Below are 21,763 nucleotides of genomic sequence, written 5' to 3'. Positions count from 1 at the left end.
GCCACTGCTGTGTCCCAGTTAATATTTCGTTACTTTATACTTTACCACTTCAACAGTCGTTTTACTTCTAGTCTCTCCTCCCACCTTCCACAAGAAGATCCGGTCATATTATTCCGTTTTTCTAATATTCCGGACCCCCTTAGGCCTACCGAATAGAATAGCCTGAGGTCTTCTAATTTAACTATTACTCTGCGGTACTCACCATTCCCCTGGCACATTCATGCTTATTCACCTCCTTTCCTCCCGCCCCTGCGATGTCATCTTTCAGAACCCAGGATCCTCTCCCATGCCTCTAATAAGATTCAGGAGGAAAGATGCACAAAGACCCTTAAGTGGGGCGACCATTATTGAGGGACCGAAGGACACAAACCTGTCTGACCTTGTCTATTTGGGGAGCGACCGATAAATGCAAGCTGCACTCCCAACCATTACTATTCCTCCAAATAAGACAACCGAATTTTCACTGCAATAGACCGCAGTTTATAAACAAAAGACAGTCGGCGAAGAAAGGGTCAATATGGGGCTGGGAGGCGAAGAGGATTGTGGGAGCTCTGCTCGTCGCCCCGTTGACTCATGGGAAATGCAGTGCAGTTTTCTCCAACATGGCCGCGCCCAGGTGAGGTGGTGTGTGAGTACCCGCCGCGGCTTTCTCGGGCTAGAGTGGAGAGATTGGCGAAGGAGAGAGCATTAGCGTGTGAGAACAGTGCCCGAGTCGAGGCGGAGGTGTGCGGCACTTCTTGCTGGCGGATACAATGGGTGCAAATCCCCGCTTCCGCTTGTTGGCCTCTTTCGGTCTTCTCTATGTGCCCCACCGGTGTGGGGCTGAGACCCCAGGGAAAAGAGGGAGGATCCGGGCGGCGCCCTGTTGCGGTCTGTGGGCAGTAGGGTGTCTGTGCGTTGGGTGGTTCTGTCAGTGTTTAAGGTACACGTGTTTGTGTTTGGAGCACGAGCTCACGTGGTGTCTGTCAATCTTGTTTTTCTGGGGGGAGGGGGAGGTGCGTTGGAGACTGGCCATTGCAACCTGGTGTGTGTTAGTCTGGAGCTTCTGGGGCTTTTCTGACAGGTGTCAATCCAGTGAAGCAAAGGCATTGCTGGTGGCCTGGTCGCTCACGCAGCTGAGTCTTCCTATGCTCTTATTTGAGCAGTCCCTTTGACCCGTGGACCTCTGGTGGTGTCAGCTTGTGGTTTTGATTAATTTCATTAAACACACTTTCATTGTCACTTGTATGCTAGGCACTCAAGTCTGTATCCTCAAATAGATGACAGTCTTCTGGGTGAGCCCAACACACAAACAGAACATTATAATATGATGTGAAAGCTCGAGAGATAGAGATACTCACTAGGTGTTAATGAAAACGTTGAAAAAGGCTACCAAATAGAATTCTGGAGAAGTTTAGGAGCTAAGGTGGCAAATTCAATTTAGGTTTATTCCACAAATATTTATTGAGCAGCTACTAGGTGCTAGATCCTGTTTCGGTGCTGGGTGCTACAGGGTGAACAGTGCAAACAAAATCTCTACTTCATGGAGCATACTTTCTATTAAGTTATAGAGAGGAGACATTAATTAATAACAGTATAAGAAGACATAGTAAGTAGTCTTCAAAGAGTTAAAATGGAGTGATATGACAAGTGATGGGCTGAATTTTTTCTAATCATTTAATACCTTTATTTTTTAATTACCTTTTTTAATAGGTAATGCAATTTGAATAGCTTCAATTCAGGAGTCACGAAAGAGGAAAGCACCCTCTCATTCACCAATTGATTGTGTGTTCTAAAAATTTTTATGTATGCTCTCTATACCTGTGGTGTACTTTAAATCAAGCTTCATTTGATATGAGTTTAGTTTATTTCTAATCTTTGTTATTAAGTATAATTTACATACAAGCACAGGAATATTTGTTTTTTTTTCTACTGCTTGGTTCAAAATAGTCTCTCTCTTGTTCTAACAGGGCATGGAAATACATACTGTTATTACCATTTAGGGAAATTTTCAATACGATGTATTGTGGTAAAAGTTACTAACAGCAAGTAGCAGAGCATGCATAATCTCCAAACTTTTATTATCCCACAGAGTGTATGCTTAGGCTGGAGGTGGCTGGACTAGACTCAGCATGGCTTGTATCCTAGTAAATAGTGACCTGACTCTCATGACATGGCAAGGAGTATCTAATTATCTATGTAATAGTGGCAACTCCCTGACCAGAGGAGTGGCCTTTTTAGAAAAGGGGCACCTCCAGACCTCAGCAGCTCATGTTATACTATTCTTCGTTGAGGTCACTCAGATCTGCTGGGCCAGCAAATTGCCGAGCCACTGGAATGGAACAAGAATGAGCCTCAAAGGCTATCTGGATTTGTCTTTCTTTTCATGCAGTAATATTGCATGACTGAGGGAGGGAGAAAAGAAGGGGATGACAAAGTTGTGGTTATGAGGCTTCATTTGCTGGTGCTGTAATCTTAGGGACAGACTTTTAAAAAGATGTATTTAACGTCATTTCTTTCTCATTTTTTCCACTTTGCAGTCTTTGCTCATGTGAAATATTAAGAAAAAATTCTGTAGTTTACTCATCTTTTGTTCTACATGACATACTGCAAAGTTGCTGTTCCAAATATGGAGATCTTGGAATGGAATGTGCCTACAATATACGTCCTTTGAAGGCCCTCAGCCATTCTTTTTCTTGTTAAACCATTCTGATCTGGCTTTTTTGAAAATTAACAGTAATATAGTAATAAATAAATTTAATTCTCCTAACAAAGCTATGAGATAGGCACTATTATTATAATCCCTAATCCTATCTACAGATGAAGAAACTGAAGCACAGAAATATGTTACTAACTCACCCAGGATCATAAAGCTGAGAATGGTACAGCTGAGATTTGAACCTGGAACCCGGACTCCTAAACACTGTGTAATACTGCCTCATAGCACTGAATGAGGATTTGGGGTAACTAAGAAATTATGATTTAATCCCAAAGAGCTCATAGTCCAGTGGAAGGGAACAGATATTTGAGCAAATAATTAGTCAATGCAATGTTAAAAATATCCATTGTTATTCCCTTCCTGTCTAAGCTTTCTAACCTCAGTTCCTTTCCTATGAGCCGCTCATATTGCAACCTGCTAGCAAGATGTTGCAACTGTGTATCTCAACAAAATCTTAAACATACTAGCATACTTCAAAAAGTTCATGGAAAAATGGGATCAAAAGATAATAGGAATCTTTCTATGAACTTTTTGAGGTATCCTCATTTATATCCTAAATCTGACTCATTACCTCCTGTACTGAGCAGCTCTTTCTTACCTTCCTCCTGATTTTCCAATTTTGAAATGGCATCACTTGTCTCAGTCACTCAGGCTCTGTCGTGTTAGTAAGTCATCTTTGATTCCTCTCTCCCTCACGTCTGAGTAGTGATCAAGGGGTGTTGACTATACCTGAACTTTTCTTTCATCCTTCACCTCTCCTCTCTCTCCCTGTTTCTTTTCTTTTTACTACCTCCAACCTAGATCAGGTCAACATTTCTACTTGCCAACCTGGGTTATTGCAGGTCTTCTTACCTCTCGCCTCCCTACTGTGCTGTCCAGCCAGCCTGCCTTACTGGCCTTACCTCCTATCATATGTACCCTGTGTGCTAGGAAGCTGGTCTGCTGGCATTTCAGTAGACTTGGCATTTTTCTTCTATAAAGATTAGTAATTAGTTTCGACTGTTTATGAGCTATTTTGAAATATGATTTTATTTAACCACCTACATTTATTTCCTTTGTAACTCTGAAGTGTGTAGAGAGGGTACTGCAGGGTCAGCAAACTCTTTCGGCTCTAAAAACATTATGCCTACATCTCACTGTCTTTGCTAGACATGTCCATTTCTGTTTTTGCTTCTGCTCTTTATCACCTCACTGAATACCTTCCTTTCCATGTGACTCTATGGTGTTCTCATCCTTCAGTACTTAGCACTAGTCCCCTTCTGTTTTGGAGTTTTCCCAACTTTTCCAGTTAACATTGGTCTTATTTTTTGTCTCTAATTCATGTCACACCTAAAGACTGTACCATTAGCACTTAATTATATAAAGATGTGTCATATTCTTTCACTGTTAAGTGTTTGTTTTCCTCAATTAACTTATACACTTGTTGAAAGCGTAAACTGTGTATTATTGTTGTATACTTCAGGGTGCTGACCGTTTCCCCACAAGTGCTCGACAAGCCCTCCTGTGGGGCGACATATGTCGCGCCCCACCCGCATTTTTAAGCTGTCAGAGAGTGAGTGACCGAGGGCAGCAGGATCTGGTTCTCGGTGTTTCAGATCTGCCCTCCCCTTGGACATGCTGGCCCTGTGGACAGCAGCCCTCGAGTCCCTTGCCCCTGTCATTGCTGGGCCGCCACGCAGGGGTGGCTGGTGTTAGTGATACAGACGGAGTCTTGGGAGGTGGTGCTCACTCCTTTCTCCTGCACGTCGTTTTGTGTTTGTTTTGTGCAAAACACAGTCTTTCCCCTGAGGATTTAGCGCCACCTGGTGAGGCACAGGTGCCCCGCAGCTGCCTCCCTCTCAGCGCTGCGTGGACACGCGGAGAATCGCCAGTGCCTGTTTTCCTTCAGCAGAGATCAAACAAGTGTGTGCGTGTGAGTGTGTGCGTGCAGCATGCACGTGTGTGTGTGTGAGATAACAAGCTTCGGCAAAACTGCTTTCTGCGTCCCTGGGTTGTTCTGAGAGCTCGTTTATGAAGTCCAGGATACAGAGACAGACTTGCAAATTCAGGTGAGGGTTTCCATTTACACTTTCTCAGTGAGGAGGACTCTAGAACACCTGTGGCTTCCAAAGCCCTCGGGGCAGTGCCATTGTCAAGGGTGGTTTTTCCCAGGCAGCTCCTAGGGGCGGGCTTCTGGCAGGTGTCAGGTGGGGACTGAACACCAGTTGGGATAGAGGGAAGAGAACTCAGGGAAGTGCAGAGCATATCCTCCGGTGTGGACACAGACTGGAGGGAATTCACTGGGGCTGCTGAGGCTTCTAGAGAAGGCAGAGCCCTTTTCAAGAGAAGCTGATGCCCCAGTGGAGCGTGGCAGCAGGTGCTCAGCTCAGGCTTTCCGGAGTGATGCTGGTCCCAGAACAGAAGACAATACTATGGGTTGCAAGTGTTTCCCAAAGGGTCGTGTGCTGGAAACTCCACTGCAACAGTGTTGGAAGAGTAGAAACTCCTAGGATGGTAATTAAAAGATGGGGCCTTTAAGAGGCAATCAGATTCTGAGGACTATGTCCTTGTGAATGGGTTGATCCACTCATGGAGTGACAAGTTGATGGTTTAATGGGTAGTAATGAGCGTGGTTCTGATGGCTTGATAAGGAGAGCTAGTGAGCAGGTTAGCTCTCTCTTGCTGAGCCCATTCGCCATGTGACAGACACCCTGTGCTGCTGGAGAGCCACCACCAAGAACAAGGCCCTCTCCAGATGTGTTCCCTAGACTTTGGACTTCCCACCCTCAGAAACTGTAAGAAATAAATTTTATTTCTTTATAAATTACCCAGTTTCAGGTGTTCTGTCATAAGCAACAGGAATGGACTAATACAGACAACTTCTGTAGCACAAAGATTCCTGGAGGAACAGAGACTTGGGTCTGTGTGGTGAGGCTCTGCCTCCAAGGGCATGTCTGATGTGTTAGTGTGTGTGTGTCTGTGTGTGTGTGTGTCTGTGTGTGTGTGTGTCTGTGTGTGTGTGTGTGTGCACACGAGTGCATGCTTGTACAAGCAAGCCTTTGTCTTTCAATCTTTTCTTTTATCTTTTCTCTCTACAGTGCCTGATATTTTTAGCACTCAGCCTTGAAAAAACCCAACCCCCAAACCCGATTTTGTGGTATTTTACAAAGTACTTATAGAGTGCTTCACATAATTCTTATTTCACTATTTATAGCTCAGTAGATCTTACTGGCCCCATGTGGCAGGCGAGGAAAAAGGCTGTAAGTATTTGAGTGACTTGTCTGGAAGTGGGAGAAAACAAACCAGTTCTTTTGGATCACCAGCCCAGGGCCATTTCTGCTAACCCAGACCGACCCTTCTCACACAGGCTAAGTGCTTTGGAAACACATGACAGAGGGTCTCATGTCATCCTGGGCATCCAGCACAGCCACGTCTCTCTGTCCACTAGACTGTGCATCCATAGGCAAGGATTCAAGCAAGTGGCATCAATAAAGCTGTTTTACTTAAACCATCAAGTGATTCCGGAAACACACTCCCCAATGACTGGGGAGCTGGATCTCCAGGAATAACATATTTCACCTGTCTCAATTCTGGGACTGCACTTGTGTGTCCCAGCAGTAAGTAGCTGAGATAGCTCTGCAGTGAGACGCAGGCTAAACATGACAGAATCCACTCTCCGAGCCGCTGCTGCTCCACGCTCCTCCACCAGGGGGCACACCTCCCAGCCTAGCCTCTGACTATACACCTGAGGGGTGGGGAAGGACCCTGGTGAGGGACACCCAGTGTCTTGATCACTGGCTCTTGCCTAGATCCCTCCTCTGAGGAGTCTATGCATCTGCTCCCCTGCCCACTGAACGCCCCTGCTGAGATGTCCGAAATGAATTTGCTGTCTCTCCCTGAACAGCCTGCTCTGTTCCTGGGCCTCTCCCACTGAATTGCACCGTCACCCACCCGAGTTAGAAATCCGAGCATCAGCGTTAACTGGGTCACTTCCCTCATCCTATCCTCAGGTGAACTGCCCAGACCTGTGGATTCCACCGTGAGCCCCGGCTCCCCCACATCCCCCGTGCATCCCCCGTGCACTCATCGGCGTGGCTGTGTCACACCACGGTTCTTGAAGCAGATCCTCAGTTGCACTCCCCAGCCCCACGCACCTTGGACTGAGCTAAGTCCCCCAGCTGCTGGGGACACTGGGCTGTCGATAGGTCTCAGCTGAGACTGCCTTGCTCATGCCACACCCCCTAAGGGAGGTGAGCAGTGCACATCTGGCCCCTGACTTCAAGGTGAGACCACTGTCCAGAGCCAGCTGCCCCGCCTTCTGCTGCAGCTGCACTGAGTTCGTCTCCTCCCTCTGCCCAGTCCTGCTGCCTTCTCGTCCTTATCCTCCAGCACTCCCTGGAAACTTCCAGGATGCAGCTGTGCTTCCCTGGGAACCTGACCTATGACAATTGGCACCTGGAGTGGTCCTAGGATGCTGTGATGGTTCATTTTAGGTGTAAAATTGACTAAGTTAAGGAATACCTAGAAATCTAGTAAAGCATTGTTTTGGGGTGTGTCCATGAGGGTGTTTTCAGAGGAGATCGGCATGTGAGCCTGAGTGGCCTGGGTGGGGAAGATCTACCCTCAGTATGGACAGGTAACTTCCTATCCACCAGGGGTCCAGAGAGAACAAACACAAAAGAAAAGGAGAGTCTCTGACTGTATTTCCACTGGAGCTGGGATATAGTCTTCTCTCCTGTCTGTGGACATCTAAACTTGACACTCTTCAGTCTTAGGGTTTCAGGACAGTGTCAGCCCAGGCTCTCAGGCCATCAGCTTCCCTGGTTCTGAGGCTTCTGGACTTGGACTGAGCCGCACTACCAGCACCCAGTTTGCAGATGGCCTATCGTGACACTTCTCAGCCTCATAATTATGTGAGCCAATTCCCCCAATAAGTCCCCTCTCGTATATTTATATACATATTCTATCTGTTCTGTCTCTCCAGACAACCCTGACTAATACAGACACAAACTCTAAAATGGGGATTAGAGTTGGATCCCCTCCTGCCAGTTGTCAGAGGGCACTGGAAGCACTGTGCGGGCCCAGGGCTGTGTGGTGGGACTGGGCTGCTGCTGCAGGAAGCTCTGTCTTGGGTCCATACAAAGAGGCCAACCCTATGGCATGTGAGGTGTCTGTGGTGGGAAAAGACAGCATATACGAGCCAGTAGGAGAACCCCAATGAAGATCTCTAGGGTTCTGCCAGACAGTAGGAGAACCCCAATAAAGATCTCTAGGGTTTTGCAGCTGAGAATTATGTGCCACTTGCAAAAGAGTCCCTGGCATGCGGCTGGGCCCTGCAGACGCAGAGCATCTCAGCAGCAGTCACTGTCAGATAGGGGTGGGGGGACCAGGATCAGACACGGGTGGGCCAGGGGCATGAGTAAGCTGCACAGCAGGTGGCTCCGACCCCATGTTACTCACCACCACAGCTCTGCTTATTGCCTCTCCCTAGGGTCACAACCATGGCCCGACCCAGTGAGGGATCTGACCTTGGTTCACAACTGAGTTTGCTAAGCATGTGAGTGCAACCAGAAAAGGATTGCTGCTACACTATAACCCTCTTTAGGCTTGAAAGACAGTGGTGAGGAGAAAACCTCTCACTGGGCAGAGCTTTGGGCAATGCAGTTGCTATGGTCTGAATGTTTGTGTCCTTCCAAAGTTCATATGTTGAAACCTAATCACCAAGGTCATGGTATTAGGAGGGGTGGCCTTTGGGAGGTGATTGGGTCATGAGAGCAGAGTCCTCATGGATGAGATTAGTGTCCTTACAGAAGAGGTCCCAGAGCACTGCCTTGCCTCTTCCAGCATGTGAGGGCACAGCTAGGCACCATCTACCAACCAGGAAGCAGGTCCTCATCAGACACCAGACCTGCTGGTGCATTTGTCTTTGACTTCTCAGACTCCAGAACTGTGAGAAATAAGTTCTGGTTGTTTATAAGTCATCCAGTCCATGGTTTTTTTTATAGCAGCCCTAATGGATGAAGACAGCAGCTGACCATATGATTTGTGTGGAAAGAAAAGGCTCCTCAGTTAAGAATACGTACAAACTCGTAAGCAGTGGCAAATGTCTTGGCAGGTTAGTTTAGGGCATGGAATCTGGAAGACTGAGGACGAGTGAGACGAGGAGCTCTGCAGAAAACACACGTGGATAGACCTGTGGGTGTGGGCATGTAAGGTGAACATCTTTAAACAGCACGTGAATGCTCATGAGAGAGGAACCACTACAGATGGGTCCTCACGCAAATCAGTAAGCAGAATGACCCAGCTAGACCTTGGCCAGCCTCTGTCACTGGCCACAACAGTTCTGGCTCAATGAGTGAAGTGCTTGCAATGGCAGGACGAAAGCATTGGCTGGGCCCTACCACTCAGGCATCCACTCGCCAAGGCTGATGTAATGGCAACACTGCCAGTGTCTTGCCTGCCAGCAACAAGGACCAATACTGAGTCCTCAGTATGGCACCGTCCCTGTAGGAGACCAAGTGGCCAGTTGTTGTCAAGTTGACTACACTGACATCCTGGAAGAGGAAGATATTTCATCTTGACATGAATTTACTCCTATTCTGCATGTTGATTTGCCTTTCTGACAACAGAGCCTCATTCAGCACAGCAACTGAAGGCTGACAGGATCCTGCATCACACTGTGCTGGACCAAGGACACCCACTTCACAGCAAAGGACGTGTCATAGTGGGCACATGACCATGGGGTATGCTGGTTCTATTACATGTCACCCCACCCAGAAGCCATTGATCTGACAAGAGTGATGGACCAACCTTGCAAGGCGCAGCTAGAGCTACCCAGTGAAATGGGGTGCTATCTTCTAAGGTGAGGTTTGCACCCTAAATTAAAAGCTAGCACATGGTGCCGTGTCTCCTCACGATAGAATGCAATGGTACAGGAATTGAGGGGGGGATGTAGGAAGGGCCCCATTAACTTATCATTATTCCCAGTGACCCACTTGGGAAAGTACGCAACCTGGCCTTGCAGATGAGGAGGCCCTGGTTTCCATCAGGAGAATGCTTCTACCAGAGAACAACCAAGAGTTCTAGTAAACTTCAAACTACAGCAGCCATCTGTTCACTTTATATCCCATTTGTCAAGTGACCAGGAGGCAAGGAAAGGAGTCACTAACCTGGAAGGGATAACTGGTCGTCAGGAGGAGGCAGGGCTGAAGTTTTATAATAAACCGGAATACATTTGGCAACCAGATGACTCACTGTGGCATCTTGATACCCCCTTGCCCAGTTTTGATAGCAAATAGTCAAGTTCAGTAGCAATGGCTTTAGAATAGCATGCAACCAGGAGCTTAAGCCCATCGGCGATGAGCGTCTATGTCATCCCACCAGGAAAGCCACCTAGGGGTGCTTATCTGAGGGTGAGAGGAATCTAGAATGGGTAGTAGAGAAGAATGGGTCCTGAGAACCAGTTGCAACCTCAAGACCATGTGCAGTGGCAAGAGCTATACACTAACCTCCTGTTTGTCAGTTTCTTGTCTCTTTCCCAGTCCTGAAGTAAGGTGTATAGGCAGTGCAAGGGGTGGACTGCAGGGGATACTTGTCAGTTTCTCCAATCTCTTTCCCAGTCTTGAAGTAAGGTGTATAGGCAGTGCAAGGGGTGGACTGTAGTGGATGTTGTGAGACCGGCCAGATCCCTCCTCCAGCACCAAGGCCTCATTTCTCCAGCTGCTGAGTGTGTTGGCTGCAGACAACTCCCTGTTCAGTCTCTACTCAGGAACTGCCCTCAGCTGAAGAAAGCCACTTCACCCAAGGTCATGCTCCCTCCTGGGGTGGAGAGGCAGATAGCCCACATCCAGAAACTAGTCTATGCACAGGAATGTAAAAGCCTGCCCCTACCTCAATGCAGAGTGACTTCAAAGGTGCATCCCAGTACCACTTCACAGCTCAGCCTCTCCCTGTGCCCAGTCTTGTGCCCATCATTCTGCCCAGTACGACTCCTCAGAGCACCCTCCAGTCCACCTTCTCAAGAGTCTCAGAGATTACTTCCTGGAAAACACAACCTATCACAATTCCCCACTAATCATTTTTCATATCACAGCTAGTGATCTTTTGAAAACACCCGTTTAATACCAATTCTTGAGTTTGCATTTTTGAAAAAAAATATTGCATTAATCAAAAAATGAATTGAGTTTGGGGTCAAGCAGCCTAACTGATAGGAAAAGCTGATTGGGACCCAGGAAAAATGGGCTTACCTGGCTGGACAATGTAGGATCAGAGAACAGAAACCAATCATCTCTAGAGTGGAGAATGGCCAAGAGTCATCACAAATGGCTACAAGGAAAAACCTTGCAAGTAAACTGAATTGAAAGGAAAATGTGAAGAGGGCTAAAGAGGGTTTTTTGTTAGTATCAGCAAAATTTGGACATGTGGCCACATCTGAAGCCTGCAGTTCCAAGGTGGGGCTGCAATTAGACTGTCATTGTTAGATGTGTAGGGTATGGTTCTTTCAGAGATTTCAGGTCAATGTCAGAGGTCACCTTGTTAGAGATCACTGCCATTTGAGAGGGGTGTAGGGAAGAGAAAATAAGCCAGCTCTATTAAAATAAAAACACTTCATTCCCAGTGGAGTTGGGTCTTGCCATTTGATGAATAGCTTGTTCGATTCATCCCTTTCCATGTCCAAGAGTAGCCAGGGTTGAAATAAGGAAACTTCAAAGTCTTGGTCAATTAGCCCATAGAGAATGCTCTGGTTATTCTGGGCTCCCTTTCCTTCTCTGCCCTGCACCTGCAAGGCTGACTCCCATGGCTGTGTCCCTTGATCCCTCGTGTCTGGCTTTTGGTTGGGTGTGGCCAATGGGGACATTAGCAAGAGATCTGAAGGTGGGAGAGAAGTTGGGATGTCTGTCCTGACTCCCTTTCAGCTTTGGGCCCATTTCTGGCAATGCTGGTCCCCTGCATGATCACACCTTTCATCTCAAAGCCTCTCCTCGTGCTCCAGCTCCTGGACTCATGGACTGCCACCTCCTCCTCCTGCCCCTTCAGCCCAGGGTGGTCGTGGCTCCCCACCAACGCGAGCCACATTGTGTCTGTCCCCACCAACGCGAGCCACATTGTGTCTGTTCTCATGAACCTAGCCCAACTTTGAAGGTCATCCCTCCATGTGCCATCTGAGCTGGATTCTCTTTCCTGTGGGACCTGATGGAATCAGGGACTTAGGAGAAAATGGCAGCAAAGAACCCGAGGAGTTGCCTTCTGTTCTTTGGTAAGTCGCTGGCAGATGTTTCTTCAGTTAGGTTGTCAGTTTGCTTTGTTTTCAAAATAGAGGAAAAGGAGGCTGGCCCTGTGCTCGGGAGCTAGAAGCAGGAGAAGCCTCATTTCAGGGAGGTCTGGCTACAGGGCCGCCTCCTCTTGAGTTGCAGCTGGGATAACCCTGTGTGGATTAACTGTACCTCCTGGGTATTCCTATCATATTGACCGTTTGTGTGACCTAATAAAAACCCCATTCATGAGAGCAGGGACTTTATCTTGCTCTTTGTCCTGAGGGCCTACAACAATGCCTAATGTACTACGGATGTTCAAAACATATTTGTGGAACGGATGAAATGATGGCTTTTTCTTTACAGATTCTATCATTACTCAGAAACCATCTATTAAATGTCTGTGCACCAGATACTGCCCTGGGCGTGGAGATTCAGGGACAGAGAGAACACTCTAGTTGAGGAGACTCTTGCCTCCATGCCTGCGCCCATGCTGTGCCCTCTGCTCGAATGTTCTTTACCATCCCACCCTGCTGTCCTCTTGACAGCTTTGACCCATCTTCCATGACTTTTTCAGGGATGCGTTTTACAAGGTTACATGCTCGCTGAACTTTGGTGTAGCATGTTACTGTAATTACTCTTTTTCCTGTAAGTCTCCCCTGTGGCTCCCCGATGAGTCTCTGAAGGGAAATACACTTATCGATGCATTTTTCCAGAGAGTCTATCAGGTGGCTTGATCCACACAAATGCTCAGTGCAATGTTTGCTAATGGACATTGTTTGCAGAAACTGTTCCTTTGATACTGGTCCTCTGTTCTTAAGGTCATCTCTTAACTTTTTTTTCCTGTTTGTCTGAGTTGAATATTAAGGTTTGAATGACTTTTTTTTTTTTTTTTTTTCAATTTGGGCTACCTCAGTCTTTAATGCCATGGTTGGTTGGTTGGAGAAAGTGTGCAGGATGAATGGGGTTGCAGGTAGGGTCAGTGCCCGGACAGCTTCGGGTTAAGCAGTACCGCTACTGTTTTCAAATACACACGTTAAGTATCCCTTCATGAAAGCTTTTGCCCATGTTTGTGCACATATGGATGTGAATTGCTAGACTAACCCCATTTCCCAGAGCCTCAGGCTTTGCCCTCCCAGGCTGCAGAGATCCTGAGGCAGGGGATTTCTGGGCCAGTACTCCTCCTGGACCAGTACCCAGTGAGCTCACATTTGAGTGTCCCAGAGCTAAAATAAAATCTGCAGAAAGAGCATTTGCTACCTCTGCTATGGAAACAGCAACTCAGTCCCAAATCTCCCAATATGCTCATGGCCAACAATTTAGGAGCTGATGAGAAAACCTGGATGCACTAATTATATTTATTTAGTTATGCTAATGTTGGATAAACACATCCACTGATACCTTATAGGGATATACTTCTTCATGCTCTGATTTTAGAGCATTCAGATCTTTAAAACTCTACTGTAAAATTGAAATGTTCTGGGATTTCTATGTCTATTTACTAGGTGCCTATCAATAATATGACTAACGGATTTATATGCGTAGAGTTGGTGTTTAAACCCTTGTTAACATCTATATCAAGAGAAAAATAATGAGCAAATTCATCCACTGTGCCAAAGTTTTTACTCCTTTCCCCTAAGGTTTGGTTGATCGTAATTAATAAATAAAAGAACACCTATTTGCATTTCCCTAGGCCTGATACAGCACTTCAGAGAATAAGGCTCAGTAAACACATTCTTTACTTAATCAGGGCTGAAATATAATTTAGCAGAATTTATGATACTGCTAAAAATAAATGATATCCTTGCATAATATTATATTTCGGTACAGATCATACATGGAGATAGTTTTCACCAAAGGGTCTGAAAAAGTGGGGTTAGTATTGACTTCTCTTACTTAGAGATTATTAAATTGTTTATCTCCCCTCTAAAGGCTCCTCTGATCATGCTAATATGCCTTCTCCCTATTTCATATGCCCTTGGGGAAAAATTATCATGGAAGTGCGATACATCCCAAATGGCCATTGGAAAGTCTCTACTCTACCCTGAGGGGGGGAATCACTCTGGGAGAAGCCAGGACCCCCAGGAAACAGCTCTGGTCGCCACCATGTCCTGAGCTCTGCTTTGGGGGATGGGTAGGACATGCGTACCTGGGTGGCCGTTCTGGAGGCCGCAGACAGGGCACTGCACTCTCCTTCATGGTACACTTCTCTGCAGTCCCGGCAGAAGACAAACTGCAGAAGAACACACATGAGTTAGGGAGGCTCAGTTGCATTTGGCCACAGCACATTTTCCCTTTTCCAAACTTATTATGTTCCTTCCTCTGCCTGTGTGATGGTGTCTATGCCAAGTTACTGTTTGCAAAAAACAATCAAGTTACGTTTTGGTGGGACTGTTCACTCTTTACTGCAGAATGTTCCAGGCACCATAGCAGAGTTACTAATGAATGAGTCACACTGCGTGCCTTCAGGATGTTTCCAGTCCAGCAGAAGGCACAGGAATGTAAACCAACACCTGTAGTGAGCAACTTCATTTGAGAATTTCACACTCGATGTGTTTTCATACATGGAAGATTTATATGTCCATGCCAAGCACTTATTTTTGTATTGAAAGCCTATTATTGAAAGAAGAAGTGGGCTGTTATGAACTGAACTGTGTCCCCCCAAATTCGTCTGTTGAAGTCCTCACCCCCAGTAGTTCAGGATATCATGGTATTTAAAGACAGGGCCTTTGAGGTGGTCATGAAGATAAAATGAGGTCATTAGGGTGGGGCTGTAATTCAGTATGACTGGTGTCCTTATGAGAAGAGGAGATCAGGACACAGACAACACACAGACTGAGAGACTCCCACGGGAGGACACAGCAGGAGGCAACCCTGCCAACACCTTGCTCTCGGACCCTCAGCCTCCAGAGTCGTGAGACCACACATCCTGGGTGCGTGAGCCTGGCCTGTGGCTTTGCATGGCAGCCCAGGAACCCAGCACGTGGGCAGGAGTAGCTCTCCTCCTGGGGGTACTGCTGCTTTCTGTGTTCACATACCCTGGAGCTGAGGACAGCCAGGAACCAACTGGCCTCCACTCTTCACCCATAGAGAAGGAAGCTGAGAAAGCAAATGCCAGCCATCAAGTCTGTCTGTCTGGAATCCCTTCACCCCCAGGAAAGAACTCCACATTTCCTTGTCACCAGCCATGCTGCAGAGGCTGCTCTAGTGGCTGAGGGTGTGGCTCTGCAGTATGACACACATGGGATTAGAGCTGTCATCCCATCACCTGACACCTGAGACACGTTGGGAAAGCTGCCTTTCTGTGCCTCAGTTTCCCTCTCTGAAAAACCAGGGTAATGATGGTAACTATCTCATATGACCACTGTAAGAGGTGGGTGAGATAACACACAGTGAGAGGCTGTAACTGTGCCTGGTGTTCAATGTGTTCTAAACTTTAATAAGGGAAAGCCAGCCAGGGACTATGTCTCCCCTACCCCATTTCACAGCTGAGGAAAGAGTTTCTTCACTAGAATACTGGTTCCCTTCAATGCACACTGCTTTAACTAGTTGGGGGGATAACACCTCCCATAGCAGAAACTGTATTCAGAGAAGGCATTTTAGCAGAGAACAGAGTACCCCCAGTGCGTACAGTGTGTGGGTGGTGGCAATGGTCTTACAGCTCAGATGCAAAATGATCTGAGACCCCTCCCACTGAGAGGCAGGCTCTGTTTCCTTTCCACTGAAATCCAGATGTGGGGCCTACTTGACCAGTAGAATATGGTAGAAGTGATGATGTGCCACTTTCCAGGCCTGGTCGTTAAGAAATTGGAAGCTTCCATTGCCTGTTGGGATGCTTGCTCTTGAAGCCCAGCACCATGTTGTGAGGAAGCCCAACAGCCCCTGGGGCGGCCCACAGCCCCAACCGCAGCCTGGCTGAGCTGGTAGCAGACAGCCAGCACTAACTTGCCAGTCATGTGCCTGGGCCATATTACAGGTGGACTGCTGCTGTTTTAAATCACTAAGTTTTGGGGAGCGATTTTACACAGCAGTAGACAACTGATACAGTAATGGCACTGAATGTCTGGAAGACTTAAAAGATTTCCTAAGGCTTGAAAGTTCTCAAATTAATATTCAATAGCATAAGCCAGGAACTTAGCCCAGTTTTGCTTAAGACAAGACTGATTTGAACTGAAAAATAAAACAAACAGGATGTACAACCCACTTTCTCCCAGAATAAATCACCATTCCTCCGTGCCTCAAAAGGCACAGCCCACCCAGGACATTTTTCCCCTGACGCTGTCTTCACCACATGAACAGACTTCTCTTCTTTCTGATGTCCAATTTCTTGTTTAAAAGACCCCTCTGAAAATTATTTTAATCTCAGGACATAGGAAACAAAAGAAGAAAGTACTTTATAAGGAAAGGGCCTCTTCTCCAGAGACACTCCACAGCCATCTTACAGACGTCACCTTCAGAGTATACTGTTCTGTCTTCTCACAGCAAAGAGGCTGAACTCAAATTCTGTGGGGTGTAAACGCTATTTAAAGGTTCGGGTGGGTGGGCAAGGGTGTGTGTGTCAGATGTTCTCACACGAATCACTAACACTGCCAGGTTTTAATTTCTGACTTTTTATTTTCTCTGAACTAAAAGTGAACACAGGGAATAGTGAGTTGGGTCCTAGGGTTTCCTCCTAAATGTCTTGTTGTTTTTTTTTAAATGTGTCTGATAATCTTCGGGTTTGCCTCAGACCCACCCCTCTGTTCTTACATGCTCTGCTGAGAAAATGTGGACTGCAAGGTTCAGTCATCGAGAACTCACACTGTGATTTTGCCCCGCCGCTTTCTAGGGGTGCTAGTCTGATCTCCCGGCATGACAGGAGAAACGCACTACACCCTTTTAGCTAGTGGATGAGTTGTATAATCAGTTTCATGGTAGAGAAACACCCTGGAGGTTGATCAGTTTGTCAGAATAAATAGGCCTTTCTCGACACAAAGACACTAAAGTCCCTTTCACACTGGTACTGCACAGACCGGACTGTAAAGAACTAACGGAGGAGCAGCACATAAAAATGAAAGCCGCACCATTTCAGTATGGCGAAAGGCAGCCAAAGCTGCAGAAATATGTTGGGGGTGATTGAACAGTAATTCGCTTTTTAATTTGCTTCTATTCAGAGAGTATAATTTAAATTTAGATATGCCATGCAGTGGGTCCTTCCCAGTTCAGTGACATGATTCTGTCTCATACAAAATGAGGATATATCTAGAAGGTCTGTTTGATCTTGAAAATCTTTGGGATTATAGTTACATTATCCAGAACTGAACACTCTCAAGCAGGTGCTTGTACAAATGCTTAGGCCTTCAGTTCCCAAACTGCGCACCCAGGCGCCCTGGAGTAATGCAACAAACTCACAGGGGTGCGCTGGGATATTTTAGAATTTTGAGTAAAACACAGTGATACTTGACACCTGTTGGACACTATGTCAATTACTAACTCAAGGTACTTCCTGGTGTAACTGTAGATTGTACTACTCTTCAGTGACATCCTGTCTTTGCAAAGCTGGGTTTTGGAAGTTACCACATGAACATCTATTTGGAACAGAGACATGGTTATTTAAGAATAATATAAAAATATTTTTTTCTTTCAATTTATGTGAACTATTTTTTCAGATGACTATTAAGTTCTTGAGACATTAATTCTTATGATGCTATTTGGACTTAAAATCTTAAATAACCAAAACTGTTAGGCATTTCTTTTGACCTAGAGGTGCCATGAAAAACTTACTGAGTTGCTAAGGGCTTGGTGAACAGAAATTTGAGAAACTCTGGATTAGGCAGATACAAAACTCCTTTTTGAGATAATATGTACACCAGTTTGCAAACTGTCCCAGTGGCACAGGTATTTCCAAAGGAAGAGCTTGTGGGGAGAAGACAGACCCAGCTCCAACACCATCACATTCGCTCTGTTCACCTGCATGGCTCTTTATCTGGGGGCACTCAGATCTTCCTTTAACTGATGGTGTAGAAAGCTGACATTTACCCAGGGATTTGCTATTAATTAACCATGGTTTCACATTTGCCAAGGCTCCCTTAAGATGCATAATACCTCTCCAAACCGTACGTGTAAACATTAGATGAACGTGTAAACATTAGATGAATGAAAGGGACTGCTATATGTTTACGTGGTATGCCTTTCCTATCTTCTCTTAAGATAGATCTAACAAATGCCACCCATTTCCGTAGGTGTTTCTTTCTTTTTAAAAGAGTTTTTGAATGTCTTTTAAAAATTATAAAAGTAATACATACTTATTCTATTGGTTCTCTAAACTCCATTCTCTTACTAGATTTGATAAGAAAGCAATCAAATACGTGGACTGTATTATCTTAGCTCCTGTGATGTCAGTTTTATGTATCAACTTGGCTAGATGATAGTCTCCAGTTAGTCATTCAAACACTGATCTAGGTATTTCTGTGAAGGTGATCTGTAGATGTGATTAAGACCTATAATCAGTTGACTTTAAGTAAGGGAGATTGTCCTAAATAATCTGGGTGGGCCTAATTCAGTCAGTTGAAAGCCTGTGAAAGCAGAACCGAGACTTCCCTGAGGAAGTAGAGATTTCACCTGGGGACTGCAGCATCAGGCTGTGCACGAGGGTACTAGCCTGTTCTTCCTCATGGACTGCTCTATGGATTTAGGATGTTCCTAGTTAGCCCCACAATGAATTCCTTGCAATATATATTTTCATATGCATATGTGTGTGTGTAGGTAGGTACATACGCATATGTGTATATATGTGTGCATATAAACGTACATATGTGTGTGTGTGTATACACATATATATATACAATCGTCTTACTGGTCCAGCCTCTCTGGTGGAGCCCTGGCTGATAAGGCCTCTATAAAAAAAATTTAACTAGGTCAGCTTATCCCTTGTCTTTTGTAAAAGGACTGATGTAAAAAACAACTTAAACTTTCTCTGTTATTTGCAAAATTGTAGTTCAAACCTCTTTCCATGTTTGTTTTTAATCCCAATAACCACATGACAAATTCCTCTCAGAATTCAACACCTGGAAAAAGTTCATCAGTCCCAATAGCATGACTGTTTCCTTTTACTTGACAATGAATATAGTAATCCAACATATTACCCTCTGGTACATTTTCAGCCTGGGAGCTTGATGCCAAACTTCTCACTTAACTGTAGTAATAAGCTCATCCTAAGTGCCTAAGATGAAGTATATATATATTTTTTAACCATTTAATAAAGGTTAAATTCAATACGGTCAATTTTTTTTCTACTAAGTAAAAGCCAAACTGTTCTTAGTACTTAATTCATATTTTTGCCTTGCAACTAATACATGTTGTGTACTTACTTTATGGACCTGGGCAACATATAAAAGAGTAGCCTATTGTAATTTATGAAATCATGTAGTAGCTATTTATATTTTGAAAGATCAGATACAGTTTAGTGTTTAAAAGTAAAGCCTTTGAATTCAGAGACACCTGGAGTCAGAGGTCCTTCTCGATTGTTTATTATCTAGATGATCCTAACATCTGTTTGCTTTATTTTTTTGCATCTGCAAAGAAGGAATAATAAGATAATGAATATTTAACACAGTCTCTGGAACAGCGTAAACACAAAAAATAGTTTTCTCACAGGGTTACCAAGCTTTACAAACAGTAAAATTGTATAGAAAAGTAAGGTGATAGTAGTAAGCACCTTGTTAATTAAAGCAATTCCCAGTGTACTGATAGTAGTGATTGTCACGTGAAAGTCCCAGTCGAAACTGGGACCTCATTAGAATGTCAGACTTATGAACTTTCCTTAAGTACGAGACCACTGTACAGAAAGGGATGCTGGCCTCACCCTGCTGGTGTACATGCAGAGCTAAGTCACTGCCAATCCCTCTAGACAACTGCACATCACAGAGCCGTGTGGATGGCCCATCATATTAACCATTCAGTACAATGTCAGTGGAGTAGTCATTTGATTGATGCTTGAGTCTGATTTCCCATATGCCCATAATGGACACATTCAAAGGATACATATGTATATTTTCTCTTTGGAAGCAAGTAAAAGAACCAAATAAGCAGCTTCCAACATAATCAGAGCATTCAGGTGGCTGCCAATCAATGAAGTTGAGAGCCAGTTGGTACCTACAAGCAATGACCCTTAAAATAAGGGTTTGATCCTTAAAGTTGAGTGATCTCCATATGAAAGCCAAAAATTTCTTTGGGCCTGTTTTCTGCCACGACTGCATGTGTTATAAAAGCATTCTATTATGCACCATTTATTTTTCTTCCACAGCTCTGAAGTTCTGTGTTAAAGGAACAGCAGAGAATCAAATACCATCTTAGGACCCCTTACTATAGTCAGGGGAAACATGAAAAGCATGAAACACACATTTGTACTTCTCTGGGGATAGATGAAATATTTTTCTTTCTGGTATATGAATTTTCCAGAAGATGGCAGCAGAGACACATAAGTTCAACCTCTGCGTTTTAAAAATTGTATCTCAGAAGAAGGCGGCTCCCCGTGGGGTGACCAGTCACTGATACATACAAAACTCACTCTGACAGGACAGTGCCACAGAACGGAAATGATGTTAGATCATAATGTGTTAAAACACAAGTTTGAAAAGAATAAGGGGAGGTTATTTTCTTTCAAGTACACGACATCTTAAAATCACAGGATGTCATGCTGGGAAGCAGTCTTAAACTGTACCAAGCTCTGTATGTAAACAGACTAAGACAATCTTTTACGTGCAATCTCCAAATGGATAAAAAGAAATAATTTTAAGGAGGCTAAGTATTACTCAGCAGCCGAAGAATTCATATGTATTTCTTAAATTCTATAACAGTCATCAAGGATGGTTAAACAATTTCCTGCAAAATAGTGTGACCCCTATCACCCTGCATCGCTAAAGTTATTCTGGTTTTAGGTTTGCTCCCTTGAAAAGGCCCTTACTTTCCTTGGATGAATTTCCATTCATGGGAGCTCTTAAAAGAACTCTGAAAATTCCCTTTTCCTGCACCATCATCTATCGCATAAGTACATGTATGTAACATTCAATCCTTTAGTTGTGCAGTCTTCCCTTGCACACTCACTGAGAGTACAATCTAGTGGAAAACCTTGTTGCCATCCGTCACAGAACCAGGGGACTCACACACAAGGAGACCAGATCCATTCAGCTCATTTTCAACAGAGCTGACTTCAGAACCTCATATTAAGAGACACGCTTAATAAATGCTCCAGATGGTGGGGTGACGCTCCTGCCGATGGTACTTACAGGAATGCAACTGTCCAATCTACAGTTATGGATAAGGTCATTTAAATTTACTTCCTACTTCAAAATAGTTTCGTTTTTTTACACTTAAAAATGTTTAACTGGCCATTTATCTTTTGTTTTCTTGAACAGCTTTATGGAGATATAATCCTCATAGTTATGGGTTTTAAAAAATAGCTTATGTGTTTTTTTAATGGATAATAAATGAATGTAGCACAAATTCAAAAGGCACGAAAGGTACATAGTGAAAAATAAGTCTCCCTTCTTTGGGAGTACCTAGTGTGCTGGCATTCCTACTCCCTTGGAGTTGATATCGTGGTGGGTAAGTTAAGCTAACAGATGAATCACCACAAATTTAGATAAATTCTGTGAACAAAATAAAATTGACTACTGTGATAAAGAATGATGTAGGGTGCTGATTTGGATCGTGCGATTATAGAGGCTTCTTTGGGAAAATATGTGGTAACTACTTGCTGCTGAACATATTTCAGTAAAGTGAAAACATAATTTTATGGGGTTTTTGTTTCTGTTATTTAAAGTTTTATAGATATAAAAATATATAACATATACCA

The sequence above is a fragment of the Cynocephalus volans genome, chromosome 4 (assembly GCF_027409185.1).
Source record: "Cynocephalus volans isolate mCynVol1 chromosome 4, mCynVol1.pri, whole genome shotgun sequence".
NCBI lineage: Eukaryota > Metazoa > Chordata > Mammalia > Dermoptera > Cynocephalidae > Cynocephalus > Cynocephalus volans.
The sequence above is the reverse complement of the archived record's forward strand: the minus strand, read 5'-3'. Positions refer to the sequence as shown.